Source organism: Chrysochloris asiatica, unplaced genomic scaffold (genome assembly GCF_000296735.1).
Source record: "Chrysochloris asiatica unplaced genomic scaffold, ChrAsi1.0 scaffold00086, whole genome shotgun sequence".
NCBI classification, from domain to species: Eukaryota; Metazoa; Chordata; class Mammalia; order Afrosoricida; family Chrysochloridae; genus Chrysochloris; species Chrysochloris asiatica.
The window spans coordinates 5,569,163-5,582,148 of record NW_006408604.1 but is presented as its reverse complement, the minus strand read 5'-3'; the positions used below and the strand labels follow the sequence as shown (position 1 = coordinate 5,582,148).

The 12,986-nt window shown below is 37.8% G+C and overlaps 1 pseudogene; it reads left to right on the top strand.

Moving 5' to 3' along the window:
* Positions 1-1,871: 1,871 nt before the first annotated feature.
* On the top strand, positions 1,872-3,078 carry LOC102819521 (annotated as a pseudogene).
* The last annotated feature ends 9,908 nt before the right edge of the window (positions 3,079-12,986 follow it).

The following is a 12,986-nucleotide window of genomic DNA, read 5'->3' as shown; positions in this document are numbered from 1 at the left end:
TTGAAAGTGCCTTGGGCTGCCAAAAAGAACCAATAGATCTGTTTTGGAAGAAGTGCAGCCAGAGTGCTCCTTGGAAGCTAAGATGGCCAAACTTTGTCTCTCGTACTTTGGACATATTGTCAGAAGGGGCCAGTCTCTGGAGAAGGACATCATGTTTGGTGAGGTGGAGGATCAGAGAAAAAGAGAGAGACCCCCAGTGAGATAGATTGGCTGAGTGCAGCATCGATGGACTCAAGCGTGACAATAGTAGTGCGGTTGGCCCAGGATCAGGCAGTGTTTCATTCTGCTGTGCATAGGGTCGCTATAAGTTGGTACCAACTCGATGGTACCTAACAACAACACAACAACAACAACAACAACAACAACGTACTACCTAGCCTTGAGAATAATCCCTATATAATCGAGAAATGTCTTTCCTTTCTTCTTAGTCAGACTATTTCTCTTTTTATATTTTCAGTGGCCTTATAAGTCCACCACTTACTTCTCCCACAGTAATCTGTATTACCAAGGAGCTCTTGTAGCATAGTGGTTATGAATTGGGCTGCTAATCTCACAGTCAGCAGTTTGAAACTACCAGCTGCTCCGTGAGAGAAGGATAAGGTTTTCTGTTCCCATAAAGATTTACAGCCTTAGAAACCCTGTACAGGGTCACTATGAGTCAGAACTGACTTCACGGTACTTAACAACAACCCAATTTAAAAGAGTCCCTGAGAGGCATAAGTGGTCAATGTGTTCCACCGCTAACTGAAATGTTGGAAACTACAGGACATTTTTCATTAATGTTCTTAGGTGCTGTTGAGTAGATTCCAATGCAGAAGAACCACATACAAAACAGGACAAAACATTGTCCTATTCTGTGCCATACTCACAAGTATTGTTATGTTTGAGCCCACTGTTTCTGCCATTGTATCACTTCATCTCGTTGAAGGTCTTCCTGTTTTTCTGTGGACTCTTTACTTTACCTAACATGATGTCCTTCTCCAGGGACTGGTCCTTTTTGACAACATATCCAAAGTACAAAAGCCAAAGTCTTACTGTCCTAGTTTCTAAGGAACATTCTGGTTGTACTTCTTCCAAGACAGACTTGTTTGTTCTTCTGGCCATCAATGATACTTAGATATTCTTTACCAACATCATAATTCACATGCATCAACTCTTTCATATTCTCCCTTACTCATTGTTCAATTTTCACATGCATATGCTGTTGTTGTTAAGTGTCGTCGAGTTGATTCCGACTCACAGTGACCATCTATAGGGTTTCTGTGGAGTGCCCAGTGATCATAAATCATTGACCACAGTGCCACACCAGGACTCAACTGAAAATATCATACCTTGAGTCAGACAACCTTAATCTTCAAACTGTGAAGCAGATTTGCCTAATGCAATAATGCATCTTTTGATTTCTTGACTGCTACGTCCATGAGCAAGGAGCTCTGGTAGCCTAGTGGTTACGAACTGGGCTGCGAACCTTAAGGTCAGCGGTTCAAAACCACCAGCCACTCCACGGGAGAAAGATAAGGCTTTCTACTCCCGTAAAGATTTACATCCTCGGAAACCCTGTAAAGGGTCGCTATGGGTCGGAAAGGACTCGACAGCACTTAACAACAACAACAACATCGTCCATGAGCAAGGAGCCCTATTAGCATAGTGGATTATGAGCTGGTCTGCTAACCGCAAGGTCAGCAGTTTGAATTTACCAGCTGCTACACAGGAGAGAAATAAGGCTTTCTGCTCCTTTAAAAACATCCAGCTTCAACTTTCCAGAACACTTCGTGATAGGCAAAGGAGCAGCAGCTGCCTGAACTGCGCACAGCTACGCGCTTCTTCCCGCTCCCACATACCAGCCTCGGCCTACTCAAGGGTTGTAGAAAATGGTGAAAGAAACTAATTACTATGACGTATTGGATTACTATGATGTATTGGGGGTCAAACCCAGTGCCACCCAGGAAGAGTTGAAAAAAGCTCACAGGAAACTGGCTTTGAAGTACCACCTTGATAAGAATCCTAATGAAAACGAGAAGTTTAAACAGATTTCTCAAGCTTATGAAGTGCTCTCTGATGCAAAGAAAAGAGAATTATATGACAAAGGAGGAGAACAGATCATCAAAGATGGCGGATCAGGTGGTGGTTTTGGTTTCCCCATGGATATCTTTGATATGTTTTTTGGAGGTGGTAGAAGGATGCAGAGGGAAAGGAGAGGGGAAAACTTTGTGCATCAACTCTCAGTAACATTAGAAGATTTATATAATGGTGCAACAAGAAAACTAGCTCTGCAAAAGAATATGATTTGTGACAAATATGAAGGCCGAGGTGGTAAGAAAGGAGCAGTAGAGTGCTTTCTTTATTGCCGAGGTAGTGGGATGCAAATACCAATTCATCAGATAAGGCCTTGAATGGTCCAGCAAATGCATTCTGTGCATGGAGTGTTGTGGCCCTGAGGAACATATCAGCCCTAAAGACAGATGTAAAAATTGCGATGGAAGGAAGATGGTTTGAAAGAAGATTCTAGATGTTCATATTGACAAAGGGATGAAAGATGGCCAGAAGATAACATTCCATGGTGAAGGAGACCAAGAGCCAGGACTGGAGTCAGATGAAATAATTATTGTTTTAGATCAGAAGGACCATACTGTTTTTACTAGATGGGGTGAAGACCTTTTCATATGTATGGACATACAGCTAGGTGAAGCATTGTGTGGCTTCCAAAAGCTGACATCCACTCTTGCCAACCGAACCATAGTCACCACCTCTCATCCAGGTCAGATTGTCAAGCATGAAGATATCAAATGTGTGCTAAATGAAGGTATGCCAATTTGTAGTAGACCGTATGAAAAGGGGTGCTTAATCATCGAATTTAAGGTAAACTTTCCTGAGAATGGTTTTCTGTGTCCTGATAAACTGTCTTTGCTGGAAAAACTCCTACCTGAGAGAAAGGAAGTAGAAAAGATTGATGACATGGATCAGGTAGAACTGGTGGACTTTGATCCTAACCAGGAAAAACGGCACCATTACAATGGAGAAGTGTATGAGGATGATGACCATCACCCCTGAGGTGGGGTTCAGTGTCAGACCTCTTAATATCGGGGCTAGTGAATAACACAGAGTCCTGGTGTGGCACTGTGGGTTAATGCGCCAGACTGCAAATCCATTTAAACTGCAGGGCTGGTGATTCAGGCTCACCAGTTTCTCCTTGGAAACCCTATACAGGGTCACTATGGGTTAGGACTGACTCGACAGCACTTAACAACAACAACGGTATTTGTTGGGCCATGCCGTGTAAGTGTTTGTGGCAGTGTACATGGACTATCTTAGACTGAAATGCTAGGTATATGTACTGACTTCAGTGCATGACCCTTAATTGTTAAGCTATGAAATTAAAATTCCATTTAACTGACAACCAGAAGAAAATCGTAGTTTGTAGAGAAGTATAGGTTTGCATAATTATTTGTGTTACGTGGGAGTCCTTGTGATGCCTGTGCAATTATTCTATTGCCTCACCTGTTAGTCGATGGAAGCACTTTGGTATCAGTGATGGCAATTTTAAAATCCATATATATAAATACATTGATCAGTCCTATTTTCTGTTTGTGAATCCCTTCTCTTTGGACCATAAGAAGCCCTAGTAGGGACTTTGGAAGCTGGGTTATGTAGAAGTCAAAGGGAAGACTTTGACCCTTCCCATGGAGAAGAAGTAACTTGCATGTATGAGACAGGAAGGTGTTCCTTAGATATATTACAGGTTTACTTTAAACCATTTAATTTATGTTCTGAAGTAACTGTAATAGTGGTAGTATAGCAAATTATGATGAATAACTTTCATTGTATGTGTTAAAGTCACCATGTGTTCACATGCTTAAATCTGGATATCAGAATTTAGGCAATTCTTGAAATGTTTGAATTTTTCCTTAATATACTGATTACAAAGCATTAAAAAAATATATCCAACTTCAGAAACCCTGTACAGACTCTCTGTGAGTTGAAACTGACTCAATGGCACATAATGGTAATGTGGATCCAAACAAAATGAAGTCATTGGCAACAGCAATCATTTCTCTATTTATCATGATATTAGTTATTGTTCTAGTTGTGAGAATTTTTGTTTTCTTGGCATTGGGATGCAGTCCATACTGAGGGCAAGCAGGATTGTGCCATCTGCATATGGTGGTGTTTTTAAGTGTCATCTAGTTGATTCTGAATCATAGTGACCCTGTTTAGGGTTTCTAAGGAGTGGCTGGTGGATTTGAACAACTTTACCTTGCAGTTAGTAGTGCAGTGTTTATCTTACAGTGTCACATCAAGAATCATCTGGATATTTTTGTGTTGTTAAGTGTCATCACTTTCATAGTGACCCTTTACAGGTTTCTGAGGAGTGCTGGTGTGTTTGAACAACTGAACTGTAGTCCAGTGGTCATCCTACATAGCCACTCCAAGAATCATGTGCATATTTTTGTTGTTGATAAGTGCCATGGAGTTGATTACCACTCATAGCGACCCTGTATGGGTTTCTTAGGAAGGGTTGGTGGGTTTGAACTGCAAATGGTTAGAAGTCTAGTGCTTTATCCTACAATCCCACACCAGGATGTTGTTGTTGTTAAGTGCCGTTGAGTCGGTTCCAACCCATAGCGACCCTATATAAGGTTACAAGGAGTGGCTGGTGAGATTGAACTGCCAACCTTGCAGTTCAAATGGCTTTGCAGTCTGGGTTGTTAATGAGTCTTCCTCCTATCCTGACACTACATTTTACTTCATATATTCCATATTTTCAGATTATTTACTCAGCATATAGATTAAATAAGTATGGCGAGAGGATATAACACCTTTCCTGATTTTAAACTATTCCATATTCCTTGTTGTGTTCAAATGACTGCATAAATTCCTCAGGAGCACAAATAAATGTTCTTAATGTACCCATTCTTCTCAACGTTATCCATAGTTTGTTCTGGTCCACAGAGTCATATAATTTTATATAGACAATAAAGCATAAGTAAACATCTTTCTAGCGTTCTCTGCTTTCAGCCAAAATTCATGTGGAAATGAATATCAGCAATGATATCCCTTGTTCTATATTCTCTTCTGAATCCATTTTGAATTTCTGTCAGCCTCCTGTTGATGTATTGCTACAACTGCTATTGAATTATTTTCAACAAAAATTTATTTTCCTGTGATATTAATGATATTGTTTAATGATGTCCACATTCAGTTGGGTCATCTTTCTTTAGAACGGACACAAATATAGATCTGTTTCAATTGGTTAGCCAGGTAGCTTTGTCTTCCAAATTTCTTGGTATATGTGAGTGAGGACCTCCAGCACTACATTAGTTTGTTGAATCATTTCAGTTGATTTTCCATCAATTCCTGGATCCTTATTTTTTGCCAATATCTTCAGTGCAGCTTGGAATTCTTGCTTCATTACCACCCTTTCTTGATTATGTGTCACCTCCTGATACGGTTGAACATCAGCCAGTTCCTTGTAGTATAATGATTGTGTTTTCCTTTCATCTTCTTTTGATGATTCATTCATCATTCAGTATATTGCCCATTTTGTTAATAGTTCTTAGTTGCTGTTGAGACAGATCCGACTCATAGAAACCCTCTATAGGGTCTCCAAGGCTGTAAATATTAACAAGAGCAGAATGCCTCATCTCTTTCCCATGCAGAGGTTAGTGGGTTTGAATTGCCACGTAAACCGTGGGTTTGTTTATACCACAGCAGCACCAGTGCTTCTCATATTTGATGGCACCTGACAACAACAACAACAACATGCAGTTTTAAACATTGTATTTTAGGGTCTTCTAGAACACTAGACTGTCCCCTAAAAAGCCCTAAGATTAATTTCCCTAACTATAGTCTTGCTCCATTAAATACCTCACATTTTTAAATGAGTGTGCTATTTCTATAAGACAAATATGAACAGGCCAATTTCCTGTTTAAAATTTAGAAGTGGTATTTGCTTTGTAGTATTTCCAAATTTTCTCAAATAGCATATATTGATTTTATAATCATGAGAAAATAAATTAAATAAATCCATTAGCAACTCCCTCTAGCTTTCAAAGGTAAAGTTCAAGTGGCTTAAGAGGGCACAAAACTCTTCCGTGTTCTGCTTTGTGATCATTTCTCCAGTCTTAACTCTTCCACACTCTCACAGGCCTCAAAGAAGAGGCTCTTGTTCACATGTGTCTTTCCCACCTGCTCTATCTGTAGAGTACTTGGTAGTGCAAATAGTTAATATGTTTAGCTGCTAACCAAAATATTGAGACACCCAGAGGTGCCTCAAAAGAAAGATATGATGATCTGCTTCTGAAAAAATCAGCTACTAAAAATCCTATGGTGTACAGTCATATTTTTATAACACACATGGGTTTGCTATGAATTGTAATTGATTCAAGCCAACTGTTGTTGATATTTGTTCTTTCTATCTGTCTGGATGTTTACCCTACATTTTCTCCAAGGCTAATGGAAGCTCATACTTCAAGACTTAGTTCTAAACTCAGGTGAGTATTACCGTAAAGCTTTTTGTTATGCTTCAGTATCAACTAAACCTTCATGGCCACACAGAACCCTGTCTGTCTCTTTATCAGAGCACTTTTCACATTAAATTATACTATTCCCAATGACCCCACTGATCTGTATATTCTTATTCTTTCACAGAAACTTAATCTCAGTTAATCATGTTCTGTGTTATTTACCTACATTTCAATGCATATCTGGTGTTCAATGCTTTCTTTATTGAATGACAAGAAAATATTTTTTTTAATCATTTAGGAAAAAGTTATCTTAGCCTTCAACTATAGTAATTCCTACATTTTAGCCAATAGCAATTAAGGACACAAGTTAGTAGGAAGATTTAAAGAGAAATGGAATTCATAATTTAATTAGACTCTGAGTAGGAGCATATACTTTCTTTCAACATCAGCCTTCCCCTCTGACCTTCAAAACTTTAGGTCCTTGTAATTAAAGAAGTTCCTCTGAAATATAGTTTTTATTTTTACAGAAATTGGCTACTAAAATATATAGTTGCAGTGCCTTAAATAGCCAATAATCAATAAACGCTGAATGAATAAACTAAGAGCTTGGCTAGCCATCCAGTACACCGAGAGGATAGCATGCTCCAGGATCTGAAGAATCTTCCATTCTGATTGGAATTTTGAGCAATTGCATCCAGAAGCAAAATTTTAGTTCATCAAAATGTAGCAATTGACACTTTCTCAGAGTATTAAACATCTTTATCTTCATCTGATCAGGTTCTGGTCAGCTCAGCCCTAGCAATGCAAGCTAGGTCACATGAGTACCAGCTACAAGTTTGGGAGTTCACACATACCTGCCTGCACATCAGCTGGCCCCTTCAATCTCAGTCCTGACTCCAGTATAGGTCAGTGCCCATGAGATCAGGAGTTCAAACAACTCCCAAACTTCAGACCAGTCAGTTCCCTCTTGTCTGATCTCAACATCAGTGAGTGCCAACATAACATGTCAAATCTCAGTCAGGGTCTTCATTGCTGCATTTCCCCTAATATGGCTTGCCAGCTTCTTTTAACTTTCAGTTTTAGAAGGGAGCTGGCAAGTCCCTTCCTTTCCTTGCCTTGTTGCTTCTGAAATTCAACATGCCAAACTCTCTGCTTTTTCTTTCTTGTTGAATCTCCTGTTCTCCCAGCAGTTCTGGGTTGGTCTGCATATCTTTTCAAATGCACATTTCCCAACTATGAAGGTTCTGGATGGAGCTCAGGATTCTACCTAAGGCCCCATACTCTACAAAGGCTTAAAGCAAGAAGCCTATTTTTTTTCCTGTCAACTTCCAACTTCTAACTCATCTTTTGGCAAATGTGGGATTGCAAACTCTCTGTAATCAAGATTCCCAATATTCCCATCACACACGTGTGTCTATTTTATAATAATAAGCAAGATAAACCAATATCCATAATGCAGCCCAAAGTATAAACCTTTTAAAACACTCAAGTTCAAACTTTTATTCTCCCTTGGACTAACCCCTTTCTTATGCATATTATCTTGGGACTCTGGCAGGGTGGATTACAGTAGGTCCTGGACAATCATCAGCTCTGTTTAGCCAGCATGTTATCAGCTCCAGGCAACTTCAGAATCAGCCACTCTACCTTCTGCTGAAATATTTTACCCGTGCCTCTTTGTTCTTTATCTTACAAAACCTTATAATACCATTGGTTTGGAGCCATTGCAGTAAATCCTGCTCTCAGCACTATCTGCCTAAACCAAGTGGGAACCATGCCTCACTTCCTCTGACTCAACAACAGGGAAAGAGGACCAAATTAAAAATCAGCCCAAGGCCAATTCCTATAAAGTAGAGGGCAGACATGCCTCTACCCTATTATCAATGCCTTTAAAATTAGTCAGAGTAGAGAACCAATTTAGAAAACTTATCCTTGTGATTTTGTTTTTCGAGAACACCAGTCTTGGTACCGCATGTCTTAGGCTGGGTTTTTAGGAGAAGCAAAACCAGTTAAATTTGTATATCTTTATCTATCTATCTATCTATCTATCTATCTATCTATCTATCTATCTATCTATACATACATATATATATGTATATATACTATATTTATAACTATAAACCAGTTAATATATATATATATATATATATATATATATATATATATATATATATATATATATATATATATAGCGAGCGAGAGAGAGAAGTTTATTATAAGGAAATCACAATTGTAGAGTCCCAGGTCCTCAGTGGAAGAGAGAGAGAATCCTTCTAATGTGTCCATTATATTGGGAGCAGGCCACACTCACAAGGAAGCATTCCTTCAATTGACTGGCTGCTCATAGCCACTCATAGAGAGCTAACTATGCCTGTATTAGGTTTCACTACCATGGGATTAAGCACATTCCAGTTGCTAAACCTCTGGAAATCCTGGTCTAGTCAAATTGACACAAAACCCTAACCATTACATGCCATGCTTAAAAAAGTCCCTCATTTGTTACAATTCTTTTGTTGGGTATGGATTCAAAATATCTCACAAATAGGAAAAAAAGATTGCCCTTCTTTTTTAAACATTCAGATAAAACATTTATAAAGATTTTTATCATTCATTAAAAAATTTCAGAATATTAATTCTAAATGAATTAACATTGCATTATACAGGACTTTCAGAATCTTAATGCTTGATAGACTAACATATAACTTCATGTTAGTCAAATATGAAACTGTCCTTGATATTTTAAAATAAAAGATAGGAACTGATATTTTAAAATAAAAGAAAAAGTTTTGTTTCCCCAAGCTTCTTATCCTTGCCGTAGGCCTATTTATATTAGCCTAGCATCTAGTTTACATATGATTTTTAAACTTTATTATAGCCATATTTATGTGTTTTCAGCTGCAAATATGTGTGTATTAGTGACATGGGAAATACATAATCAGGACCAGTTTCATGGGCATGCAACCTGTTTAGTCGCCCAGGGCCCTATATTTAGAAAGTTCTTCATTTGGTCTAATAGATTATTGTTGCTATCTTGTAAGTCTTAATAATTTTTAAAAAGGTTCCTCAAATTTTCATGTTTCACTGGTCTCTACAATTTTTGTAGCCAATCCTGTATATAGTTTAAGTAAGTCTCAAGATTTTGAAGAAATTGTCAGGGAGTACCTGGCTAAAATGCCAATTTCCAGCTAAAATTCCAATTTCTAAACAGCTACCCATGAACAACAAACCTAGGGTCCTGTCTGCCGGGCTCCACTTGCCCAGCTTAGCTGTCAGGAGCAGCACACGGGTTGAAAGAGAGAGATTCTCCTAAGTGTCAATCCCTCCTGCTGGCTCAAGAGAACAAAGCTGGCAGGCAAAGTGAATCAGATAGCGTACTGTGCACGCCCAAGCTTCAGAATAAAGCCGATAGGTCTAATTTCAGCTTTACCAGCATTGGCAGTGTCCCTTTAAGTTTACTAAGTCGGATATACCTGTAAGCAAGCAGTCTAATGTTTTTGTGATCTTGCTGCTGTGAAAGTATTTAATAATAAGCCTCAGAAGTTGGGAGGTAAGAAGGAAATCTATGATGTCTAATGCCAAGGTGGTGTTCAATGTGTTGAAAGTTGATTAAATTTCCTTTTAACACCCCTTGAAACTGACATTTTGCTACCGTTTAAAAAAATTTCCCTCCAAACTATTTTTTATATCCATGATTTAGAGTGATATACAGCGAAGCACTGGCTATGAATTGGCTCAAAATGATTCTAGGAGTAATGAGCAGGGATTGAAAAAAAAGCTTCTCCTGTTCATTTAAGGAAAGTAAAGCTAACTTTATCCTGCAACTGCATGCCAAGCCAGGGTCAAAGATTTGAGACTGCTCAAATAGTACCATCCAAATTTTATCGGTTTGAAGTGATAACCAGTTTCTAGAATCTCATAGATTGATAAAAGGAAAATATATTTAAATAGATTAATGCAGGCTCAGCTATATGTTGAAAATTGCATACTATATTCGCTTTTCCATTTTTAAAGTTACATCTGTTTTAATAGAGCTATTCCAAACTTTGAGGGAAAAAAACTGCTATACTTCTCCATTTTATATCTCAAGTATCTGATTTTTAAAAAGAAGGTTATTATTTCCATATATGCATCTATCACAGGAAAACATAAAAACCAGATCTGAATCTTTGTAAGTGCCATTGGTTATGCAATTGTTAACATATCTTACAATTATCATTTCAATATTCAAATAATAGAAAAAAAGACATAAATAATGTACTCTACATAATTGATGATGAATTCTATTAACAAGGCACCTATGAAGCATTCATTTATTTACACCAATAGTTTAAATAGATAAATAAATATGCCCAGAAAGACTTCTTTATAATTTTTCTTGTTGTGAAGTGCCATGGAGTCAGTTCTGACTCATAGCTGCCCTGATAGGGTTTCCAAGGAGCAACTGGTGAGCTTGAACCACTGATCTTGTGGATCAAACCAACTTTGCAGTCCAGTGAATTAACCTGTGACACCACTCTGAAATATTAACTACTCATTTTGTTTTACATTTTCAGTCTAGCTTAATGGCTCAAACTTATTTAAATTAATATCTTCTTCTAATGACAAATAATTTAAAAATATAATTACAGACAGGAAGCATAGGAAAATAAAAATGTAAAATGTCTATGTTGACCTTAGGAGAAAAAAACTAGCTAGAACAAGCACTAAAAAACAGCATATATCTAGTTGTATGGAGTCCTAGTGGTGCTATGGGACAAGCATTGGGCTGAAGTTCAAACCCACCAGTTACACCACAAGATAAAAATGAGGCTGTCTGCTTCCCTCAAGATTTACAGTCTGGAAATCCTACATAGGGTAGTTATGAGCTCAAATTGATTCAATGACAATGAATTGGTTGGGTTAGAGTTGTATATGTTAAGAAGAAATGGGAACTTATCTTAAAGCATGTACATCGCTGTTGTCTACATTGTGCATGCCCCTGACACATGGCAACCCTAATCCTGGGCCATCCCCACAATGGATTTTGGATCACACTGTTGTGATCCATAGTGTTTTAAAAAAATGTTTTTATTGTGAATTGAGTGAAAGTTTACAGGGCAGATTATCAGTTTTACATTCAATAAATCATATTTTGTTTCTTTGCAATGATTATAATCCACTCCATGTATCATAAGGCCACAGTATTTGATTCATAGGATTTTTATTTGTTGATTTTCAGCAGTAGATTATGAGACTTTTCTCTCTTCTCCATCCAGGTGTAGAACATCTCCAAAACTTGTTCAGTGTAATAGCAGCAATATGCAAACCTTCACTGGCAGCCAGGAATTGGATGCATATAAGATGCATTAAGCAGAAATAGAAATACTTCTGTTATCCATAGTTAGTTATGATCCACATTTCACATGGAAGGTGAGAATTCTACCATTGAACCATCAAAGATCCCATTGATGTAGGGATAAATTCCCCAAAATAAAAATTATGGTATTCTTATAAAATGATTCTCTGTATCATAACATGGAATCAAATAATACTGGAAAACCATACAAAACATAATTTCTACTTTCTACCATCTACATGTCAAGATGTTATGTTGTTGTTGTTAGGCATTGTCTAATTTTGACTCTCAGTGACCTATGCACAACAGAATGAAACATCCCTGGTCCTGCCCTATCCTTACAATCCTTAGATTTCAGCCAGTGTTGCTCCAGCCACTGTGTCAATACTCTTGTTTAATGACCTGCTACTTTTGCAAGCATTTTGTCCTTTTCCAGGGACTAGTTGCTTGTGACAGTATGGCCAAAATAGGCACACCTTTGTCCTCAAAGTGACATCTTTATTTTTTAACACTCTAAAGAGGTCTTTTGCAGCAGATTTGTCCAGTGCAATATGTCAATTCATTTGCTGACAGCTGCTTCAATGAGCACTAATGGTGGATCCAATTGATATGAAATCTTTAAGCTTTTCTCCATTTACATGATGTTGTTTACTCATCCAGTTGTAAGGATTTTTTTTTTTTCTTTACATTAAGTTGTAATTCATACTAAAGGTTGTGTTATTTCATCTTTATCAGCAAATGTTTCAAGTCATCTTCGTTTCTAGCAAGTAAGGTTGTGTCATGTGCATTAATGAGCTTTCCTCCAATCCTGATGCCCTGTTCTTCTTTTTTAGGCCAGCTTCTCAGATTATTTGTGTAACATACAGATTGAATAAGTATAGTGAAAAGATATGACCCTGACACACACCTTTCCTCATTTTAAACCAGGTTACTCCTGAGCACAATCAAGTGTTCTGAAATGCCCATCCTTCACAGTGATAGCCAAAATTTGTGGTGATCCATACAGTTGAATGCTTTTGCATGGTTAATAAACATGGATACCCATCTTTCTTAGATTCTCTACTTTCAGCCAAACTTTATCTGAAGTCAGCAATGATATCCCTTGTCCACATTCTCTTCTGAACTTGGTTTGGATTTCTGATAGCTCTCTGACAGAAGATAATTCCCATTTTTGAATTCAGCAAAATTTT